A 23992-nucleotide genomic window follows, 5' to 3' on the forward strand; every position below is an offset into this window, starting at 1 on the left:
CAGCTGTGCTGTCTGTCACTGTTTGCTGCCGATCGCCGGGACATAGCCGCTAAGGAGCGGCTGTGACCCGGCGACTGACATCTGCGGCGGTGATCCGCGGGACAAATAGGGCGGCGGCACGCCTCACGCGCGCCCCCTATTTGTTTACATAACACGCATTTTAAAACGTGGTTTTGCCTGTCAGTGCCGCCGTATATGTACAGTGGCTGGGCGGCATACGGTTAATAGCTTAAATCACCTCCTGAACTAGGTTTTCTGTTAGGCTCCTTTTACATGGGGCTGATTCCATCCCAATCAGTAGGGGACCACTACTGATCAGAGCAGAGCAGGTAGATGACACATCTGTGTCCACTCTGCTCTATGGGTGGCCAGAAATAAATGGACTCTGCTATTCGTTTATAACCGGGTACCTCTGATCTGCTCTATTTAAACAGAAAAGGATGGATCTCCTTTTGTTTTTTTAGCAGGCGGTATTGGACTTGGAGTTAGGTGGGTGTAAATGGACACAAGATTGTTTAAACCTGCCTGCACATAGGGTCAAATGGACCATGCAATCAGGTCTGCCTGAAAAACTGACAGGCAGTCCTGATCAGAACCCACCGTGTGAAAGGGGCCTTTCCCACATTTAGGCCTCATGCACACGGGAGTGAAAAACACCAAATTTTTTTACTGATTTGAAATGAGATGCATTGTTGTCTATGGAACAATGGACACAGCTGAGTAATACAGTGATGAGTAAACGTGTGTTTTGTTTTGATTAATTTTTTGGCTGAAAATATATATGAATCTTCAAATGGACATAGTAATGAATGTCAACAAATCTGTAAAAAAGTTATAACGAAATTAATGAATGCATTTGTTTTATTCAGATGACATAACAAGATGCGACAGTTACTTTTCCTTACTTCAGGTGCACACAACACCAGCCGATATTGTCCAATCAGCTCATGCCACTTTTCTTGGTTGGTTGGACTAGCGTCAGAAAATATCGGATTCTTCTGATCCAAATCCATCTGATTCAATAATATATCAAATATATAGCAATCTTCTGGAAAAACTGAAACATTTGTTGAATCCACTCAGCCCAAAGAATATACAAAATGAATGCCGAAGCTACAAAACGAATTCTGAAAACGATTTGGTTCAACATAATGAATATGACAAAATGAAATTCTGCATGAACAAATGCATCAGAAATTAAATAAAAATTTCTGGCATGAACATGTCTAGCGATGAGTACAGAGCCTTAACCCAAAAATCGAAACATTTTACATTTGAGTGCAGTAATTTACATGCATACACATGTGTACGTTTCTGTAAGCATGTTTACGTGAGTATATTACAACACTGGCAATGATGAAGAATTGGACTTGTCTATAAGCTTAAGCACCTTTACTCGCCTATACGCATGTTTACACAAGGTCTTTACTGAACATTTCACTCACTATCATTCTGTCAACAATATCCTGAGTATAAAAACCAGTAAATGATTACACCTGTGTGCAACTGGCCTCAGGGTGTAACCTGAAACATGCTTGTATTTGCCAAACATACCACCCTACCCCTTACCTCAACTGCTGTGTGTTTAACAGAGATCTGTGAATGGAAAGACAAGTCCCTTCATCCACCATGGCAGGGACCTGTAGATTGCTGTGGAGCACAAATACAGTGACAACCAGGGGCGGACTGACCATTTGGAAACTCGGGCAGTGCCCGAGGGCCCGGGGTCAGTAGGGGGCCCCATGAGATGCCCCTGGTACCTTTTTCATAGGCTTTTTTGAGTTTGGGCAAGGACACAGGGGCTCCATGATCCCCTATTGCCCCATGAGTTGTCAGTCCGCCCCTGGTGACAACATCTCAGTTGCGTCACTAGAGTTGGCATCACCTGGTGCTGTAAAACATGGTGTCACCCCTCCCACAATAAGTATAGTCCCCCCTCAGTGCAGAATCCTCTCTCCACTTAGTATTCATTTGAATGGACTCCCGTGCCCGTGGCACGCAGGGAAGAAGTCCCTGTATTTCTTTGGAAAACGCAGCCCACACGGGAACCTCGGTTCCCAGTATGGTTGTGTTTTCCAGTGCGGGCGGCGTGCCATTAGAACTAATGGCACCCACGGGTCCTCATTCCTCTGTGCGGGTGGTGTGGCTGCACGGATTTTTGTGAGGGTCCACAGCAGCACCACCCGCACAGATGTGAACCTAGGGTAAATCCTCTGGAGGGCAAGAGGTTAAATGAACAAGCAGATGTCACCCCTGGTTCACATATATGTGGGTGTGCGGGCCGCATTTTGCGCGGGCACGAGAGCCCATTCATTTGAATAGACTCCCGTGCTCCGTGACACACAGGGAAGAAGTCCCTGCACTTCTTTGGAAAACGCAGCCCGCACCGGAACCTGGGTTCTCAGTACGGTTGTGTTTTCCAGTACGGGCAGCGTGCCATTAGAACTAATGGCAAACACCCGCGGGTCCTCATTCCTCTGTGCGGTTGCATGGATTTTCGTGCGGATCCACAGCAGCACCACCAGCACATATGTGAACCTAGGGTAAATTCTCTGGAGGGTAAGTGGTTAAATGAACAAGCAGATGTCACCCCTGGTTCACATATATGTGGGCGTGTGGGCCACGTTTTGCGCGGGCACGAGAGCCCATTCATTTGAATGGACTCCAGTGCCCATGACATGCAGGGAAGAAGTCCCTGCACTTCTTTGGAAAACGCAGCCCACACAGGAACCTCGGTTCCCAGTATGGTTGCGTTTTCCAGTGCGGGCAGCATGCCATTAGAACTAATGACACCCACCCGCCGGTCCTCATTCCTCTGTGCAGAGTGGTGTGGTTGGATTTTCGTGAGGATTTTCGTGAGGATCCGCAGCAGCACCACCCGCACAGATGTGAACCTAGGGTAAATCCTCTGGAGGGCAAGTGGTTAAATGAACAAGCAGATGTCACCCCTGGTTCACATATGTGCGGGCTGCGTTTTGCGCGGGCATTTGAGCCCATTCATTTGAATAGACTCCCGTGCTCCGTGACATGCAGGCAACAAGTCCCTGCACTTCTTCTGAAAACAGTTCCCAGTACGATTGCGTTTTCCAGTGTGGACGGCGTACCATTAGAATCAATGGCACCTGCCCACGTGTCCGCATTCTTCTGTGCGGGTGGTGTGGCTGTACTGATTTTCGTGTGTATCTGTAGCTGCACCACCTGCACATATGTGAACCAAGCCTAAGGCTGGCCATACACTATACAATTTTCTGTCCAATTTTCTTTAGATTCACCTTCAACTGTGTATTGCAAGGGCCCTTCTAACTAGATACAATTGAAAGTGTTGTTTAGATGTGACCTCATATTATATGGTTTTTGGTAAATCTAAAGCAATTTTCGAAAGAAAATTGTATAATGTGTGGCCAGCCTTAGAAGCTGATTGGTTACCATGCAGCGGTTTTAGTAAATCCCCCCCACCGATCACAGTTGCAATGCTCTGCAGGCTTCTATACAACAAATACACACTTTGTATTGTTGTACATCTTTATAACCGCTTTGTTTTGATGGACTGGAGGCTTTCATTGTTCTGTGCTTGGAAACACACAGTTCCTGTAGGTTCAGTCAGCAGCTGACGAAACGAGTGACAAGCACAGGAACAGAACTCACCCTGCAACTTTAACGGCAGCCTGTGACTGCTTACTTCCTAGTTGTAACAAGTGATCACAAGGTCGGTGGGTGTTCCACTCCTCCATCGTCTGTACACACAGCTGAGCCCCAGTCCAGGGACACACAGCACCACAGCAACCTACACTGGTAAGGACGACCATCACCGACTTACATTGATAGAGAAGAATCCCAGCAAAGGAGAGCAATGGGCAGCCTCTCAGGCAGGAAGAGTGGGGGCTGTGATGGGAGGGAAGGAGGGCCAGGGGAATGTTGTTGTTTCTGGGGAATCATGGCACTAGCAGTGGGGGCACCCTGTCCTATTGATGTGAATAGGAGCCCCCCTAGCAGCAATCTTCAGAGGAAATGCTGTATTTGGAAGAGAAATAACTTCATCCTGCCCCACCCTATTAATACAACGCAGCAAACACCAGAGGAGTGCAGCTACCATGGACTTCTATAGAGAGGTACAGCATGTGCCTAGGGTTGCCACCTCATCCCTTTAATCCTGAACACATATTAACTATACAGGTTCTGGGGCTGATTTCATGCAGATAAGGCACTGAGTTTAGTTCCCACCTTTATCAGCCCCAGAACCTGTGTAATTAACCACTTACCCTCCTGAAGATTTACCCCCCTTCCTGACCAGGCCATTGTTTGAGTTACAGCTCTGTATTAATTTAACGGACAATTGCGCAGTCATGCAACGCTGCACCCAAATTTAAATTTATGTCCTTTTTTTGCCCACGAATAGAGCTTTCTTTCGGTGGTATTTGATCGCCTGTGCGTTTTGTATTTTTTGTGCTGTTAAAAAAAAAGACAATTTTGAGAAAAAAAATATTTTTTAGTTTTTGTGCTATTAAACAAACAAGTCCAGTAAAAAAAATTAAAACAATAAAATTTCATCATAAATTTAGGCCAAAATATATCCTGATACATGTCTTTGCTGAAAAAATAAATTGGTTTACGTGAAAGTTATAGCGTCTACAAATGGCGGTATATATACTGGGCTTTTTTTTTTTTAACTTTTACTAGTAACGGCGGCGATCAGCGACTTATAGCAGAACTGTGGCGGACATTCTGACACTGGGGGGGAACTGACTTTGTGTCACTGACATCCCCAGTGACACCAATACAGTGATCAGTGCTAATCAAAATCACTGACACTGTACTAATGGCACTGGGCAGGAAGGGGTTAACATGTCCTAGATTGTAAGCTCCAAGGAGCAGGGCCCTCAATTCCCTCTTGTATTGAACTGTATTGTTACTGTATTGTCTCCCACTACAATGTAAAACGCTGAGCAAAAGCGTTGGCGTTATATAAATTTTGTATAATAATAATAAACATAACATGTGGAGCGATCAAAGGGTTAACAGTGTGCTGTTTTACTAGGGGCGGTGTGTTGGTGCTTCACTGTAAGCACGCTGCTTTGCATGGCTGTGCTGTGCACAGCCATGCAAAGCAGTGCGCAGGAGCTGGCAAGGGAGAGAACTGTTTTGTTTACAAATCGTTCTCCCCTCCTGAGATTCTCAGCAGTAACCGGGCACCAGCAAATAATCGCCTGCCTGGACCCAGTGATTGCCAGCCGAGACCATGCGCGCCCCTACCTGGAAACGCAAAATCATGTGTATATATACGTGATTTTGCTCACCGCTGCCGCCCTGTAGCAGTATTTCTGCTATGGGGCAGCACTAAAATGGTTAATGTGTTCAGTTTTAAAGGGATGAGGTGGCAACCCGATATGTGGCTCAGTGCAATAGTGTGGATATTGATTTTCTTTTTTTTACGCTACAGATGGCCATACATGTATCATTTCTTTTGTTCAGCCTGAACAGATTCCTCTATCCAAACTAACAACATGACTGGATGAATCCACCCCTCCGCTGAGCTATCAGAATACATGAACAGTGTCTGCATCTGATTCTGTTATCCAACAGGCTGAAATATTGAATGGAATGGTGCCAGCAGGGCCATAAACGTACATTGTGGCTTATCCAGCAGGAATCTAATGTAATTTGAGCTGTGTGTGACCAGCTAAAGGCTCTATGCACACTAGTGTTTTGTTTGTTTTTTTTAAACTCAATAAAATGCTGGATAAAAAAGCTGGTAACAGCATTTTGTTAGTAGCTTTTAGGAGCGTTAGCGTTTTTACAGTACATGTAGAAAAAAAAAAGTAGAAAAAAAAAACAGAAAAAGCTAGAAAAAAGCTGTTAGTAGAGTTTAGCATTTTTTTTTCTGCTGGAAAAACGGTCCAAAAACACTTTTTTTTTTTTCTGCTCCTAGAAGCTATAGGTGAAAATGCTAATAGCCTAAAGTAGTGTGCATGGACACATAGGATAACACTGTTTAGTTTCTAGGAGCAGAAAAAATGCTAATAGCCTCTAGAACAGGGGTGCAAAACAAATTTCAGAACCCTATATTTTCTATAGGCGACACTTCAAAAGCCCCTATAGGTCATCGGTTTAGCGATACAGAGGAGTTCTTGTGCTAGAAATTTTGCTCTCCGGCATGTGCGGCGATATGTAACATGTTTATAGCAATTGGCATTTTCACATGTAGGCGCCGTAACGTGTGCGTTATGTTCGTATGTGGGGGTTGGGATGGGGGGGCTCAAACTTTTTTGGGTGGGGGATGTTATGTACTTCAGTGTAACTCAAAAAAAAAAATTTCTCATCACATTGGGGACACAAAGTCCTCTATATGATGATTTTTAGGTGACAGGTTCTCTTTGAGACATGCAAGGTCTAAAAGACCCCGCATGTCTCCTCTGGGCTCCACTTGATGTATTGCAATGCAGATCACATTTTTGGGGGAGCACAGGTTCTGGGGGTTGTGGAAGCAGTCGGGCGGCAGCCAGGAGTCTGCCTGTCAGTTTTAGGGCTCATGTACACTGCAGCTGCTAAACTCACGTTTAGGAGCTGTTCAGCGTTTTGTTTTCAGCAGCCCCTGAACTCTCCTTAATGTTTTCCTATGTGTCCATGTACACATCTTCGTTTACAGTCGTTTACAGGCATTTGAGTTTACCGTCATTTTTTTTAAACGCAGAAAACTTACGTTCAGCAGTCGATTTTATCAGCATTTCAAACGCAAAACACTTGTAATTGCGGCAAATCGCTTTTATAAGCATTCGCGTCTGAAATTTTTTTTAACTCTTCCAGTTCCCGATGCTGTCCAGAGCCTTTTTTGATCATGAAAAATGCATGCAAAGCGTTTTCAAGGTACTCAGATGGACAAAACACTGAAAACAGGATGTTCCTACCAAGCTTGTCACACATTGTAATGACCAGTTCACACCGCAGACCTCTCCCACCCTTGGAAACAAAAGATATGTTAATGACCATTCACACCTCAAATTCCTCATGAAGACCCCCTGCCAGGTGACCTTAATGACTCACTCCAGCAGGCACCTTCCCACCCTTGGAAACAAAAGAAATGTTAATGAGCAACTCACACCTAAGCTAATTTCAATGCTTACTGCTGTGTCTGCTTCTACTCTCTGTATTTCTCTGAAATAGTTAATAATTTACCACTTTTCAGTGCATTCTAGGCAATAGGGAGGTTGTGCTTATCTTTAAAAAACACTTCTAAATGCAAACACACATAAACTCACATAAACGTGTTATGCAAACGCGGCTAAACAGACGTTTTTTAATCTACATTTTCCAGCACTCAGTTTCCATCGTTCAGAAGTGTACCATGTACATGGGGCCTAATATACAATCCTGGTGGCTGCAGACCCCCATTATGACAGTTGGCAGGGGATCTTCTCCCTATACCCGCTGTTACAATTCAAATACAGGGCGGCCATGCCCACACAGCCACACCATTCATTCACAGAATTCTGTGAATGAATGAACTACAAGTACCTTTTATCCATTGCAGCAGTAGTGCTAAATACCTGGCAACCACTCAATTTGGCAGAATGGACCTATTCACTTGAACAGGTTGCGTTTGGCAGCAGTACTGCCTGCCAAACGCAACCTGTTGTATAAACTTCGCCATGCAGCAACTGCAGCAGTGTATATGAACATGCCTGTTTACCTTGCAGTTTGGTGGTTGAGGGGCATTAAAACCACAGTTCAGTCACCAATTTTTACTGTACTGCGGTCCAAACACAACCTGTTGTATAAATTTTGCCCTGCAGCAGTGTATACTAACATGCCTGTTGAGCACTTTACCTTGCAGTATGGTGGTTGAGGGGCAGTAAAACTACAGTGCAATCACTGATTTTTACTGTACTGCGTTCCAGTACAGTTCAGTGCAAAAAAATGCAGCATGTTCTACGTTTTTGTTTCTTGAACTGGAACTGATTGTACTTGTGTGAACTATGCCATTGGAAACCATATAACCTTCCATCCATGCATTTTTGATGTAGAAAAAAGCACCGGCCTGCATGTGGTGTGAACAGGCCCTCAAAAACATGTTTCCTCTTACCTATTGTTGTGGGAGACAGCTTCATTGCGTTGTGATGCATTTTGATGCGTTTACATGCATTTCTGTGCTTTGCAATGTAATATTATGCAAGCATGTTGCATACAAATGCACATTTCTGCAATGCAAGAGAAACAAAGCATTCTGGTATGGTCATGACAGATACAAGACTAAAGTTTTCAATGTGTCATTGTAACATTGCAGTTTCCTACATTTTTTTTTCGTGGGCGGGAGTATGAATGGAACCTTAAAGCGGAGCTCCAGGCTCCCCTCACAAATATTGTAGCTGCTGATTTTTAATATGAGGTTACCTACCTGTCGAGGGATTCAGTGATTATCCTCACCCAAGCCGATTCTTCTATCAGCTGAGGGTGCAGGTGCTTCAGTAAGGGGAACTGGAAGTGAAGCTTTGCGGCTTCATATCTGGTTTGCTACTGCGCATGCACAAAGCGTGCTGCTCTTTGTGAATGGTCCCGCAGTCTTCTGGGACCTGTGAACTGTCCAAGAAAGCTGGAGGAGGAGGAAGGGGAGCCGAAGCTTTGGCTTGAATTGCCATGGCACATCTAACCGGAAGTGGGAGCTTGTACCAGTCAAAACCAGGTACTCGCTCCCCTGGAAAAAGTATCAAATGTGGCCGTGGAGTGGGAGGAGGAAAACAAGTAGTATTTTCCCTTTTGGGTGAAGTTTATGGTTGCAACTAATGATTATTTTAATAATCTATGATTGTTTCAATTATTCAGATGAAAATATCAAAACAAAAGTTTGGTGTATAATTTAGTTATGTAAAAAAGGCAAATTATTCTTGAATATCTATATGCACTGGTAAATATAAACAACCAGATATTTTGTTAGGGAACAAAGTATCTATTCCACTCTGAGAATAACAGACAGAAGAGATGTATATACCATTAGAGGTCGAAACTGGTACATATCATCAGACTCAGAGATCAAAAGTTTTATTCAATTAAAAAAAAATAGTTTTGCAGGTTTTCAGACAGAATTGTCATATATTGTTATGCATGACACACTCCCATGTCATAGGCAGGTAGCTGGATACAAGCTACCTGTGCCTGTTGTCACTTATGCTGGCCATACAAGAACACATTTTTATGTAGGAATTTTTTTATTTTAAGAATGTTCCTTCCATTTTCTAATCATTAGTGGGGTTAAACCCATGTTTGTTTTTCACCACAGTGAAGGGAAAATTCGAAGGAGCAGAATAGAAGACTTTTCTCGGTCAAACAAATTTTCGGATAGTGTTTGTGGTTTTCCTTCAGAAATTACATTCATTTTAAAATTGAATGTTAAAAGCAAGTGATGTTTGCAAATGACAAATGTCCATTCATTGACTGTACAAAGAACTTTCATATGAATATATGTGCAAATATATTTGTCCAAAATTGATACGTGTATGGCCAGCATGAGACATTTAGTAGCAGCATGTAGTAAGTAGTACCTAAGGCTGAGTCTCCATTCACATCTGGGTGTTTGTATTGTGGGCAAAATCGCCGTGATTCTGCCTGCGATCTCAAAATGCTCTGCAAAATCATGCAGCAATTGCGAGAATCTTGTTGCCCCAAAAGAAACACCTGCTTCTTTTTGGATGCCAATTGTGGCAGAATGGATGGTGCTGACTTAGATGCTGTCTAGCCTGAACTGTCATTTCTGCAAGGAGAGGATAGAAAGCGGCAGGGATTTCAAATCCCCGCTGCTTTCTCTTTTCTTCCAGGAAGACTCAGCATGGGATGCCTGCAGGGAGGTTTCGCACAAAGCTCCTTTATGACACAGGAGCAGTGGGGAATCTGCATGTGATTTGGACAGGAATGGAATTCCTGTTCAAATCGCATGCTAATATTTGCGGTGCAGTTGGCATCCATTAATGTAAATCGCACCGCAAAGTATCGGTTAAGGTATCGGGACTATTTTTATGAGTATGAGTACTCCTGAAAATACTTGGTATCGTTGCATCCCTAGTATAGAGTGCCCCTATAGCATGTAAAAAAAAAAATTCTGCCTTTTAGAATCACTTTAAATCCCTTCCTTCTCCTGCCCAGGACTACATTTCCCACAAGGTATTGTTCCTCACATATTCATGTTCTCACACTTACTGACGTATGGGCAGTGTACTGAGCTGTATGTGTGCTGCACTGCGCAAACTTTCCTCTTGGTAAAAAGAGCGACCTTCTACAATAGGTGCTGTAGGATGTAAAAGCCCACACAGTATGGCCAATGTTGTTGCTACTGCAGTAACTGTAATGATTTATTTATTTTAATCTGATTTGATCACAATCTTCATGTGTATGGCTACCTTTTGGCAGAACTCAAGTGCCTCAACCAAAAAATGCCAGGAGGCATGCAAAGTTTTTTTGTTTTTTTTTTGTACCTAGCTATTTTTGATTCTCTGTGTATTCTGCATGGAGTATAGGCTGTGCAGTAGCAGTGTGCCAACTAATTTTTAGCATACGAGGAATAGATCTGGTGATAGGGACAATGTATCTCCTCCACCTGTGCAGCTGTTACATCATCAGTGGCTGGCCAGTGGCCGGAGAGGATCATTGTGGGACACAGAAGAAGCAATAAAGGTGGTAGTGGCGACTGGTAAGCAGCGAATGGAATCTAGACCTGTTTTTGTTCGAGGAAGACAAACCAGGAGGTAAGTGTTCCTTAACATTAAAATAAAATGTGCTTATTTGCACATTAGGGCAAGAGCCCCCCTCCCAACCAGCAAGAATAAAGTGATTCTAAGGGCTCATGCACACAGAACATTCTGCAAACTCTCCTAGAAGCCTTTCCTCCTGGCAGCAGCACTTTGGCAGGAAAAATACTTGATTCTTTTAAAAGTGTACAACGCATTTAGATGTGTCAAGCGATTGGGTGTGAATTCATTTAATTAGCCAGAATAATAATTTATTCTGGCCATTGGAATGAACCAATAGTCAAGTACTAAATGCACCTAGCGTTAATGCTCATTTACAGGCTTCAAGCATGTTTTCTGCCAAATCTCCACTCCTACTGGTTGCACTTGCAGAGGTTTTTTTTTCTGCCTCTAAACACCTCTAAAAGCTGATATGTGCATGGACACATACTGTATGCTGACATACAGGGGCATTTTGAGGCAGAAGAAAAAAAAACAAACGCCAGATGCCCTTAGGAGCAGCTGTAAAAATGTCCAGTGTGCATAAGGCCTTTTTTTTTCTTCTTTAAAATAACAAACATCTTATACTTATCTACTCTGTGCAATAGTTTTACATGAAAGAGAAATATGAAAGTGAGCGCTCTCTCAGCAGCAGCCAATGCACTCAAAGGTAATCACAGTTAAACCCTCATAATACACAAATAAATATAGGAGTGCGGCGCTAATGAATATATATACAGTTGCAAGAAAAAGTATGTGAACCCCTTGGGATTACGTGGAGTTTTGCATGAATTGGGCATAAAATGTGCTCTGAATGTCATCTAAGTCACAAGAATAGAAGAACACAGTCTGCTGAACATAATACTACACAAACATTAGATGTTGCCATGGTTTAATTGCACATAACATGTAAACATTCACAGTGCAGGGAGGAAAAAGTATGTGAGGCCCTAGCTTAATGACTTCTCCCAGAGATAATTGGAGCCAGGAGTGAGCCAACCTTGACTCCAATCAGTGTGATGATATTGGATGTGTTGCTGACAGCTGTCCTGCCCTTAAAAAAACACACACCTGTTTTGGGTTTACTGGTTTCAAGAAGCACTGTCTGATGTGAACCATGCCTCGCAGAAAAGAGCTCTCAGAAGACCTACGATCAAGAATTGTTGACTTGCATGAAGCTGGAAAGGGTTACAAAAGTATTTCCTAAAGCCTTGATGTTCATGTGTCCATGGTAAGACAGACTGTCTACAAATGGAGAAAGTTTAGCACTGTTGCTACTCTCCCTAGGCGTGGTCGTCCTGTAAAAATGACTGCAAGAGCACAGCGCAGAATGCTGCATGAGGTAAAGAAGAATCCCAGAGTGTCAGCTAAAGACCTACAGAAATCTCTGGCACATGCTAACATTTTTGTTGACACATCTACAATAAGGAAAACATTAAACAAGAATGGAGTACATGGGAGGACACCATGGAGGAAGCCATTGCTGTCCAAAAAGAATATTGCAGCACGTTTGAAGTTTGCAAAAGAGCACCTGGATGTTCCACAGCACTACTGGCAAAATATACTGTGGACAGATGAAACCAAGATTGAGTTGTTTGGGAAGAACACACAACACTATGTGTGGAGAAAAAAAGGCACAGCACACCAACATCAAAACCTCATCCCCACTGTGAAACATGGCGGAGGGAGCATCATGGTTTGGGGCTGCTTTGCTGCCTCAGGGCCTGGACGGATTGTTGTCATTGATGGGAAAATGAATTCCAGAGTTTATCAAGACATTTTGCAGGAAAACGTATGACCATCTGTCCGCCAACTGAAGCTCCGCAGAGGATGGGTGATGCAACAGGACAATGACCCAAAGCATACAAGTAATTCAACAAAACAATGGCTGCAACAGCACAGAATACGCCTCCTGGAGTGACCCAGGCAGAGTCCTGACCTCAACCCGATTGAAATGCTGTGGCATGACCTTAAGAGAGCAATTCACACCAGACATCCCAAGAATATTGCTACACTGAAACAGTTTTGTGAAGAGGAGTGGTCCAAAATTGCTCCAGATCGTTGTGCAGGTCTGATCTGCAACTACAGGAAATGTTTGGTTGAGGTTATTGCTGCCAAAGGAGGGTCAACCAGTTATTAAGTCCAAAGGTTCACATACTTTTTCCTTCCTGCACTGTGAATGTTTACATGTTATGTGCAATTAAACCATGGCAACATCTAATGTTTGTGTAGTATTATGTTCAGCAGACTGTGTTCTTCTATTGTTGTGACTTAGATAACGTTCAGAGCACATTTTATGCCCAATTCATGCAAAACTCTACATAATCCCGAGGGGTTCACATACTTTTTCTTGCAACTGTATGTCTCAGATGATCTAAAACACAATATGATGTATAAGCAAAAGATCAGTGCATCAAAATAAACCAAATAATAAATAATGTCCAAATAAATGTCCAAATAAAATGAAATAAAATGAACGCAGGATCTTGCATAAAAGATAAAAGAACCAGGATCCAACGGTAAAAATGCGCACTCACCGGACGCGCTATGGAAAAGCGCATATGTAGTATGACCTTTAGGAAACCTTCATCATCTGGAGACGATGGATAGCCATCCAGGAACAAGTGATCTCTGTGTAATGGAGAATTTCAAATCCAGGAATCCCCAAAAGTAAAATGGCCGCCGGGCCTCCTCGTGGCTCCAGGCGGCTAGATGTCACGCTCTGCTGGCTCCTCCGGTGAGTGCGCATTTTTACCGCTGGATCCTGGTTCTTTTATCTTTTATGCAAGATCCTGCGTTCATTTTATTTCATTTTATTTGGACATTTATTTGGACATTATTTATTATTTGGTTTATTTTGATGCACTGATCTTTTGCTTATACATCATATTGTGTTTTAGATCATCTGAGACATATATATATTCATTAGCGCCGCACTCCTATATTTATTTGAATAGTTTTACATAGAGCAGCTCTGATCCTCCTCTTCTTGGGTCTCCTGCCAGTGCTCCTTCCCCCTGCTGAGTGCACCCATAGCAAGCCATAGCGGGCTCGTTCCCAAGCTGAGCTCCCTCCTCACTGGCTGTGATTGACAGCAATGGGAGCCAATGGCTCTAAGCCTATGAAGAAGGAGATGGCCTCTGCTCTCAGGCACATCAATGGACTGAGAGTGGGCTCAGGTAAGTATAAGGGGGTTGGGAGAGGAGTTGCATGCACAAGGTTTTTTTTTTTTTACCGTAAAGTGGTTGTAAACCTCAGATTTGAAATCTAAACAAAGCATATATTTCTATAGTGTTTACTTGCCTCTCTCCAAAGCATGAAGTGTCATTTTTGTCTGCTCTCTAGTTCCTTTGTTTCTGACAGGAGTCACCTCTGACAAGTTTTTCTGACACCAAGAACTAAAAAGGTGACGGGAGGGTGCTCCAGCAGATTGACAGCCTCAGCTCTGTTCCTGTGTACTGTGTGAAGGTGGTGTGTCCCTTCCCTCTAATCAGGGCTCAGAGCTCCTGTATAGTGTGTAACTGCAGCTCCTCACCTCTTACTTTGTGAGTCTGTGAAAAATCCTTTTTATTTCAGAATTTTACTAGGTTTTACAGGACAAATAGCTGCGGATAAACAAGTACTACCTATGTAGGAGGATTTGTTTCATTTCTGTGCATCACCTGAGGCCAGTCACTTCACTGGGTATATGTGATGGCTTACAACCACTTTAATGCCTAGAATGCATTAAGGTAAAAAAAAAATTTCTACCTGTAGAACCACTTTAAGTTCTGCTTTAATTATCTCTTGGCATCAATATTCAGAAACCTCCAACTTGTAAACTTACAATGCCCATGTTGCCAACTGACAGCTCCAGTGTTGACCGCAAGTATTTTCATTGATAAAGATGGTTTCTTATAATGCATAATCCAAACGTTCTCAGCCAGGGTGCCTCTAGAAGTTGGTAGGTGTTTCTTGAGCTTTGAGCAACAGTAGATATTGACCTTCCACCTACACCTCAATGTATTCTTTCACAGTGCAAGGGAGTCACCTCTACACTGACTGTACAGCAATGTAAGGGGGCACTTTGTAATTGACCACTAACATAAAAGGACATGTTATTTATTTTGTTTGTACATTTTTCTACAATGTAGGCTTTATGCCCATGTCTGTACAGCATTCAGAGCTTTCACTCTCCCAGGACCTGCAGCAGCCACATAGTCGCCCATTGCTATGAATTACAAGAAGCAGCTGTATGAAGCACATTATGCCCCAAGGATTTCGTTTAGCACAGGCATATGCTCCGAATAGTGTGCATGAAACCTTACTGATCACATTAATATTCAATGACTTGTAGATCTACGTTCTCACAGGGGGTTCCCTAGGAGCTGACCATTATTTAAAGTGTTCCTCCAGGGTGAAAATGTGGAGAAAGGCTGGCCTAGGCAGACGCAATGACATACAGAAGCATTACTTTTATTTATTTCAGGTACTTCTATAGCGCTGTCAATTTATGCAGCGCTTTTTACATATATATTGTACATTCACATCAGTCCCTAACTCTCAAGGGGCATACAATCTGAGGTCCCTAACTCACATTCATACATACACATACTAGGGCCAATTTAGAAAGGATCCAATTCACCTACCACCATGTCTTTGAAGTGTGGGAGGAAACCAGAGTACCCGGAGGAAACCCACACAGGCACAGGGAGAACATGCAAACTCCAGGTGCCGTGGTTGAGATTCGAACCAACGACCCTAGTAGTGCCAGGCGGAAGTGCTAACTATTTAGCCACTGTGCTGCCTTTTCTTTATTTCTTTCTGAGACTATGCTGTCACTAGTTTGATCACTGAAAAGCAACATAATTACTTCTTAAAAACTAGAATAGAAAGCATACTTTGGATTTTTTTAAGCAAACTTGATTTTTCTGTGATAAGTACGGCTGTGTTAATTGAATTTGCAGTAAACAAAGATCTCATTATAACTGTTGCAAATAGACTCTTTCATTTTGACTCAAAGTTTGACCCTGTGTGAGTTATGGCTGAATATTTTGACATACAATGGAAAAGTTACTTCAGTAATAAGATAGTTTTTAGATGTCTTGGGAACATGAGCATGGAAAAAAAATAAACAAAGAAGAAAAGGGGGATTGTAAAGGCTGTAAACATGAGATGGTAATGTGCCAGTGAGCAAATATTTTCATGGTTTAAGCAGTTAATATTTAGAATGCATGCTATCATAGGAGTTTTTAGAATAGACCGTAAAGAATAGACAGTACCAATGGAAAAGCTAGACATTTTTCATCCGGGGCAAAGCTTCAGTTTGGTGGGAGGGGCTTAAAGTGGCTTAAATGGTTAACACCTTCCTGCCCAGCCTATAGCAGATTGATGGCCGGGCAGGATGCTTTTCCTTCAGAGTAGACATCATAGGACATCCCGTCAGAAGCCGGCGCTCACGTGTGGACACAGCCAGCCGATGACTGATCACTACACTGGCCCCCTGCTGTTGTCATGTAATCACTGAGACCAGTCAAAGCAGATCACATGACCGTTGTGTTCAATGGATGGCTTCCTTTCATGCCATTAGTTGTATACAATTTGTGGGGTATTTGTACTATCCTGGTGGTTTTGGGCCTCAAGAAATGAGTTTAGCTGTCAGTACATCAGGATTGATCAATTTGTCTGATATATAGCGGGTAAAATAAGTATTGAACACGAAACCATTTTTTTCAGTAAATATATTTCTAAAGGTGATATTGACGTGATATTGTAACCACATGTCGTTAACAACCAATGCAATCCATACATACAAAGAAACCAAAACAAATAAGTTAAGAAATTAGGTTATGTGTAATAAAATGTAATGACAAAGGGAAAAAGTATTGAACACATGAAAAAAGGGAGGTGCAAAAAGGCATGGAAAGCCGACACCAGCTGAAATCTGTCAGTAATGTAGCTCTACCCCCTTAGGGATTGCTAATGAAATTGGGTCCCCCCTATAGTCGTTCACAGCCAGTCAGTTATCATTTTTCACACCGCTTTCATCTACAGACAGAAATCAGGCCTTGAGCGTTGTTTTTATTTAAACTTGGGATTAAACTTGGATAGGGTAAAGGGGTGTATTGGGTGCCCAAGAGAACTGAAATCTGAGGACAACATCCTGAACTATTCACAGCTTCTCTACTCTGATGCAGTTTCTGTTGGAGTGCTAGCTAGCAGCTCCAGTTGTACTACCCCAGACCCTAGATGAACTCCTCTTCATCCAGCAATATGAAGGTTTTCTTCCTGAGCAGGGGATCTGGCTCCTGTTCCCTTAAATAAGGTGCACAGTCACTAGCAGAGGGCTAATTTGGTTTCCACCAAAGTATTCCTTCCCTTATCCTCCCAGGGGGTACAGGTGTACTCACTCAGATCCTTTCCTGTACAGCTTGTGGAGCGGCTGCTGCTACCAGGCCTATTAGCTGGGCTGCTCCTTTCCTGCCAAACAGGTCAGGTCAGGGGGTGTCGGGGATCTCCTCGATCCCTGCCACGATGGTCCCGGCGCAGGCGCAGTGCACCGCCCTGTGCAGGGACACGGGCACTAGGTCCGGGCCGGCCGCGGCGTTCGAGTTCGCGCATGCGCAGTAGAAGCCGCGGCCGCCCGCTGGGCACCAATGGCGGCGCAGGGCGGGATATTTAAATGGCCCTGAGCTGTCATTCAGTGCCTTCTGGTCTTCCCTGCATCCTGTGAACCTGTGAACCTGTACCCTTTGTAAGTTTTGACCCGGATTATACCTGACCTTGCTGCTTTCTCCTGTTCTGACCCTTGCTTTGCCTGACCTCTCTCCTGAATGCCCCTGATTGGATTTGACCTGCTGTTGCTGACCTGGCGTGTGACCCGACCATTCTATGCCCGCTGCCTTGTACCTTGCCGTCCTCTCTGTTACCGACCCGGCCCGTCTGACCTTGCTCATCCATCCATTCATCCCTTGCAGTGGGGTCTTCTGACCTCCTCACATCAGACTCTTCCCCGTGGGAGCCCTTGGCGCATACTACTACCACTGACGGACGCACCCAGTAGTCACGACCTGGTCTCGGGGAGCTCCAAGTCCATCCCCACCATCAGGGGCCCTGGTGAACAAGCACCCTGGGACTTAGATTCCATGCGCTGGGAACGCCTATTCAGTGGAGTGCTAGTGGTACCGCCAGGCGGTCCCTTACAGGGGGCCAGTGAGTACTGAGCTGTCCTCCTTTCAAGCTCCAGGCTTCCACCTCCTGGCAGTCTTCCACCTCCAGCCTCACACCTTCCTGCTTCTCACTCCTCTCCCACCACCACATTCCTCCTACTGAGCAGGCTCCAACACTTTTAAGGGAGTCGAGCCCCTTGCCAAGCCTTCTGTTGGGATTGGCTAATGTCCCTCAAAAGTGCAGCCAACCACTCCTTAGATCTACCCACTGCCTCCAAGGCCCTCCTCTGAAAGCCTCAGAGCAGGGGGAAATTCCAGAGGGGCTGGTCTGCAGAGTCTCTAAGTCCTGACCAGAATTTTACCCCTCTGGCTATCTTACCTGAGCTGCTAATCAGTTCTTCACTAACCATTAGGGTCTAGCTCCCCCTAGCTAAACTAGGAGGGTGCTACAGTAATTGGGAAGCAATCCTGCCCCTTGTCATTGGAAATTAATATCAGCTGGTTCAGTTTCAACTGATGACCTATAAAAAGGTGTCTCATTACCAAGGTATCACACAAGAAACCTCTCATAATGGGCAAAGAGCTCTCTCAGGACCTTCACAATCTTATTGTTGCAAAAACATATTGATGGCATTGGTTACAGGAGGATTTCTAAACTTCTGAATGTTGCAGTGAGCTCTGTTAGGGCCATAATCTGGAACTGGAAAGAACATAACTTCACCATAAACCAGCCACAAACATATTTCTGACAGAGGAGTGGAAAGAATTTTCAGAAGTTGTTCAAGAGCCAAGGACCACTTGTGGAGAGCTTCAGAAAGACCTGGAATTGGCAGGTACAATTGTTTCAAAGAAAACAAGAAGTAATGCACTCAATCGGCATGGCCTGTATGCATGCAAAACTCCATTGCTGAAGAAAAATCACTTTGAAGCTTGTTTTAAATCTTGCTGCACAACATTTAGACAAGCCTGTGAAATACTGGCCAGATGAGACCAAAATTGAACTCTTTGGATGCCATGATATACACCATGTTTTGAGGTCAAAGGGCACTGCACATCACCCCAAAAACACCATACCAACAGTGAAGTTTGGAGGTGGAACATCATGGTGTGGGTCTGTTTTTCAGCATACGGTACTGGCAAATTTCATATCATTGAAGGAAGGATGAATGGGAAAATGTACCAAGACGTTCTTGATAAAAAAATCTTCTGCCATCTACCAGGATGTCGAAGATGAAACGAGGGTGGACATTTCAGCAAGACAATGATCCCAAACAGAAAGCCAAGAAAACTCTCATTTGGTGAAAACTATGGCTCCCTCCATAGAAACAGCACAACCTCCTCAGCCATTGCATCTTTTCATAGGTCCATGGTGTCTGGCTCAAAAAGAATAAAAGACAGCAGGAGACATATAGTACTTTGCCTGCTGCAGCTTGCAGACCTAGTGGATCTATTCAGGAAAGGAGAGGTAAAGGGAGACTGTAAATATGGAAAGAGGGCTGTCGGGACCGCAAGTGATGGATCTCTCCCAGAGGTATACGTTTTGCAACAAAATACTTATTTCTGTAAAATAGGGAAGGGTTAGAACCTATCTCAGGTTATTACTTTTAACTATTTCCCTACTGGATCATTCCTGAAGCTTCTCACCTACATGTAAAAATCAGCATTTGTTTGCTAGAAAATAACTTAGAACCCCCAAACATTTTTAAGCAGAGGCTCTAGAGAATAAAATGGTGGGAGTTGCAATTTTTTTATGGCAAACAGTAGTTACGCAGAAGTTTTTTTAACATTTAAATTTTTTGGAAAAGATGCACTTTAATGAATTTTAGTAAACTCTCACACACAGAATATAATATCCATTTTTTTGTAAAATATAAATGATTATATTATGTTGAGTAAATAGATACCTAACATGTCATGCCTTACAAATTCATACACCCGTGGAACAGCGCCAAACCATGGTACCTAAAAATCTCCATAGGTGAATTACACAGGAGGTCTGGTGCTAAAAATGTTGCTCTCACTCTGAAATTCGCGGTGACACCTCACATGTGGTGCGATCACGTTTTATGCATGTGGGATGCACCCGCGTTTCCGCGACTGACGCTTTAATCTCTTTTTAATTATGTTTTAATGAAAGCTTTTTTTTTTTACACTGTCCCTTTAATTTTTTTCAGCAAATGTTACTGCTATCACAAGGGATGAACAACATCCTTTATGACCACATGGGCCATGAGAGCTCCTCTTTATGGAGAGATCTGGGGTCTTTTAGACCCCAGAACTCTCCTCTGGCTTCCAGTGCAGCCCGTCAGACACAGATTGGTCTGACTGGCTGTTTCACTGGCTGGTACCACGCCAGTAAACAACCAAAACCAGAAGTGACAAAATCCTCATCGCTTCTGGTTTCTTATTTCACAGAGAGAAAGCGACAACATCAGTTCCTCTCTCTCTGTTCACTGCTGCAGATGCCATTAGTCAGAGCGGTCCCAAGCTCTCCTGTCTCTTCAGGGAGGGCACCTCCTTCCGCTTCTTGTAGAAGGGATTGAGTGGCTGTAGAGCCACTCAGATCACTTTTACAAGAAATAGCATTGCCAGGTGAATATGTGGATACCGGGACGATGCCTGTAGCTGCTTTCCTATTAAAAACTGACCACACTTAGCAGGTAAAAACAGTGGGGTCAGTTCTCTGGCTCTTCCAATGATCAGACATCTGCTGACCCCCCCATCTTGTACAGCCTTTCACTGGGAATATTAGCATACTACTGTTTCTTCTCCCCAGCTCTTATGTTGCTGAGAACAGAGGCTATGTAATCACTTATAAAAAAAGGGAAAAAGGTATTTATATTTAATATTTGTACACAAAAGTTTGGCCTTGATTTTTATTTTAAACTGAATGGGCAGTTTTACAAGATGAGGGTTTACAATAACTTTAAGCATAAAACTTTCTTTTCATTTGACTTCCCTTTTTCTAACCACAATAAGGGTGCATAGAGTTTCATGTCTTTTTTGGTTTGGGGATGATGTCCTCAATCATAGAGCTATCATGTACAAAGTACAGGAATGCAATGTGAAGCCTGACCTGTCAAGCCAGGATGGGTTTGTGTGCTATTATTTCATTATGCAACTTGTAAGTAATTAGGGTAACAATAAGCTACAGTATTTTATAATGTTTCCAGGGGCTGGAGGGATAATATGAGGTGGATGTGAAACTACTACTCCCTGTGTTCTGCGCTTTATAACATGTGAAATGTGTGCACTCTCTATCCTTGGATACTTTTATCTTTTTCTTTCCTTATGGTGACTATACATGCTTTGATAAATGATTGGGAATTGGATTTCGCTCAATACACTTTAAGAAAAAAGGCAGGATTTATACACAGTCATGGTCAAAAATATTGGCACCCCTGCATTTCTGCGTGTCAGATAATGCACCACTTTGCCCAGAAAATTGTTGCAATTACAAATGTTTAGGCATTCTCATGTTTATTTCTTTTGTTTGTATTTGTATGACAAAAAAAAGTGAAGAAACAAAATGCCAAATCTGACACATTCCATGCAAAACCCCAAAAATGAACTGGACAAAATTATTGGCACCCTCAATTTAATTTGATTGCACACCCCTTGGAAAAAATAACTAAAATCAATGGCCTCCTGAAACCATCAATGAGTTTCTTACACCTCTCTACTAGAATTTTGGACCACTCTTCTTTCGCCAACTGCTCCCGAACTCTGAATTGGAGGGGTTCCTTTTCCCAATTTCTGTTTTAAGATCTCCCCACAGGTGCTCTATGGGATTGAGATCTGGACTCATTCCAGGCCAGTTTAGTACTCTCCAGTGCTTTGTCTTAAACAATTTCTGGGTCTTTTTGACATGCTTTGGGTCATTGTCCTGCTGTAAGACCCAAGATCTCTGAAGGAGACCCAACTTTCTGGCACTGTGCCCTACACTGCACCCCAGAATTATTTGAAATCTTCAAATTTCATAATGCCATGCACACTGTCAAGACATCCAGTGCCTGAAGCAGTAAAGCAACCCCAAAACATTAGGGAACCTCCACCATGTTTGACTGTAGCTATTGTATTCTTTTCTTTAAAGGCCTCATTGCTTTTTCTGAAAACAGTAGAATGATGGGCTTTACCAAAAAGCTGTAATTTTGTTTTGTCTGTCCACAGCAAATTCTCCCAAAATGATTTTGGCTTCCTCAGGTAAGTTTTGTCAAACTCCAATCTGGCTTTTTTATGTTTGTGTCAGTAGTGGGGTCCTTCTGGGTCTCCTACCATAGCGTCCCTTTTCATTCAGATGGTGACGTATAGTGTGAGCTGACACAGTTGTACCCTGTGCCTGAAGGTCAGCTTAAATTTGTCTGGAAGTTGATGAAGGTTCTTTATCTACCATTTGAACAATCCTTTGTTGCAATCTTTGACCAAGTTTTTCTCTTTCGTCCATGTTCAGGGAGATTAGCTACAGTGTCATGGGCTGTAAACGTCTTGAAAATGTTGTTAACATTATCTATGGTGCCGGCCGGCACCATAGACAAGAATAGGAGGCTTCAATGCCTCCTGACTCGTCCAGAGGCGTCTGTTTTGCCGCACCGCGATGCGCCGCGACGCTACCGCTCCCGTTAGAACAGCACCATGTGCTGCAATGTGCAGAATTGCCAGAGGCGAGTGGAGGGCGGTAAAAACGCTTCCCAAACGCCTCTCTGCCGCCTGCACACAACACTAGTGTGAACATAGCCTAACATGTTTGTTATTTAAAAAAAAAAAAGATCCTTTAATATCATGCGCAGTGTCTGCTCGCTCCCGAGCTGTGTGTCTATGGAGCCATGCTCCATAGACATGACGAGACTTGGTCCCATCCCTCACTTCCTCCTCACTACATTTGATTGACATCAGGAGCCTCTGTGTGAAGAGGAAGAGAAGGGAGGAGAGCTGCAGCAGTGCACCGCGCTGGATTTACTCTCCCCTCTCTTTCCCTTCACACAAAGAAGGGGGAGGACAGAGAAATAGAACATTTTTTTTACCTTACTGCAGGGAATGTATTAGAGTAAAAAAAAAAACATTTTTATGGTTTAGTATCACTTCAACAGTTTCATGTTTGTTTTAATTTTCTAGCTGTTCATTTTTTTTTTTTTTTTTAATATATAAATGGAGTAAGAAAATCATTCTCATTTTGTGGGGGTCCACATTTGCTGCTTCTGCTGTAGGCTGGCTCATTCTTTTGGCCTGTTGTTGTGGTCATGGGGCCACACAATTATACCTCTCATGCTTTAATCCTTTTTCATAGATGATTACATGTTGATTCCTTCATTTTTAGTATCAAAGATCTACTATTGTGTAAAGGAAGAATAATTAAGGTAATGAACTAGGCGGTCTGCGATCACTCTAAAATGTATTCTCACTGGGGTTCTAGGTGGCCTTTCCACAGATATGTGCTTGCCTTCACTGGTAACTATACAGTATGTACTGTAGGCTTATGACACAAGTTTCTTAACTTCTGTTTCTCCAGATATAATGTATGTTTTACAGTAGTGACATCCCATTTTAAGGGCGTTTGCTATAAGGTATTTGTCACAACTAGACAACCAGTTTTATAGAAGGCGGACACCCTTGAACACTATACTGATATGGGTTTATGGGTTCTAAAAAAATGCGAGACAACTATTCATGTGACACAAATGTGCCCTTTGTGGTTTCAACACTTTGCAGAACTGTGGCTGCGTATTTGTTAAAGAGTGGTATAATTTTTATCTGCCCCTGATATGCTGCCAAATATGATGTAAACCTTTCCTGGCCTGCATGGAGATGGCATAGTGCTGACATCCTACAAATGGCTATACAACCTAATGCAGAGAAAGATAATGGAATAAGGCAGGAGAGGTAGTGTCAGGTCAATGCCTATTAGCAAGGTCAAGCTGATTCAGCCTTCCCCGATATTTCTCTCAAGCTTGCTGACCACTCCTTAGAACATTATGAGCAGTACACGTGTGTCCAAGTGTTCAATCTGTACATGCTGGACATTTTGGGACAAGGGTTTCTGCTATAAACAACTACTCATTTATAGTTTTGCAGCTGTACAGGATGCCAGGGATGGGTCCTTGATGGTGAATGTGTGTCATTATTTGGGTCGTGGTTCCT

General features: G+C 43.1%; 1 protein-coding gene across 2 annotated transcripts in view; it reads left to right on the forward strand.

The window, feature by feature from the left end:
- The first annotated feature begins 3630 nt into the window (after positions 1 to 3630).
- Positions 3631 to 23992, forward strand: part of TPRG1 (tumor protein p63 regulated 1) — a 90916-nt gene continuing 70554 nt past the window's right edge. Inside the window, exons 1-2 of one of the 2 annotated variants that reach the window (XM_089680146.1) lie at positions 3631 to 3792; positions 22028 to 22060. The gene's annotated coding sequence lies outside the window, so the exon portion shown is untranslated. The remainder of the gene's footprint in view (positions 3793 to 22027; positions 22061 to 23992) is intronic. The other variant, XM_089680145.1, reaches the window with a different exon arrangement.

The sequence above is a fragment of the Staurois parvus genome, unplaced genomic scaffold (assembly GCF_062004578.1).
Source record: "Staurois parvus isolate SC_StPar_1 unplaced genomic scaffold, SC_StPar_1.0 ptg000235l, whole genome shotgun sequence".
In the NCBI taxonomy this organism is placed as follows: Eukaryota; Metazoa; Chordata; class Amphibia; order Anura; family Ranidae; genus Staurois; species Staurois parvus.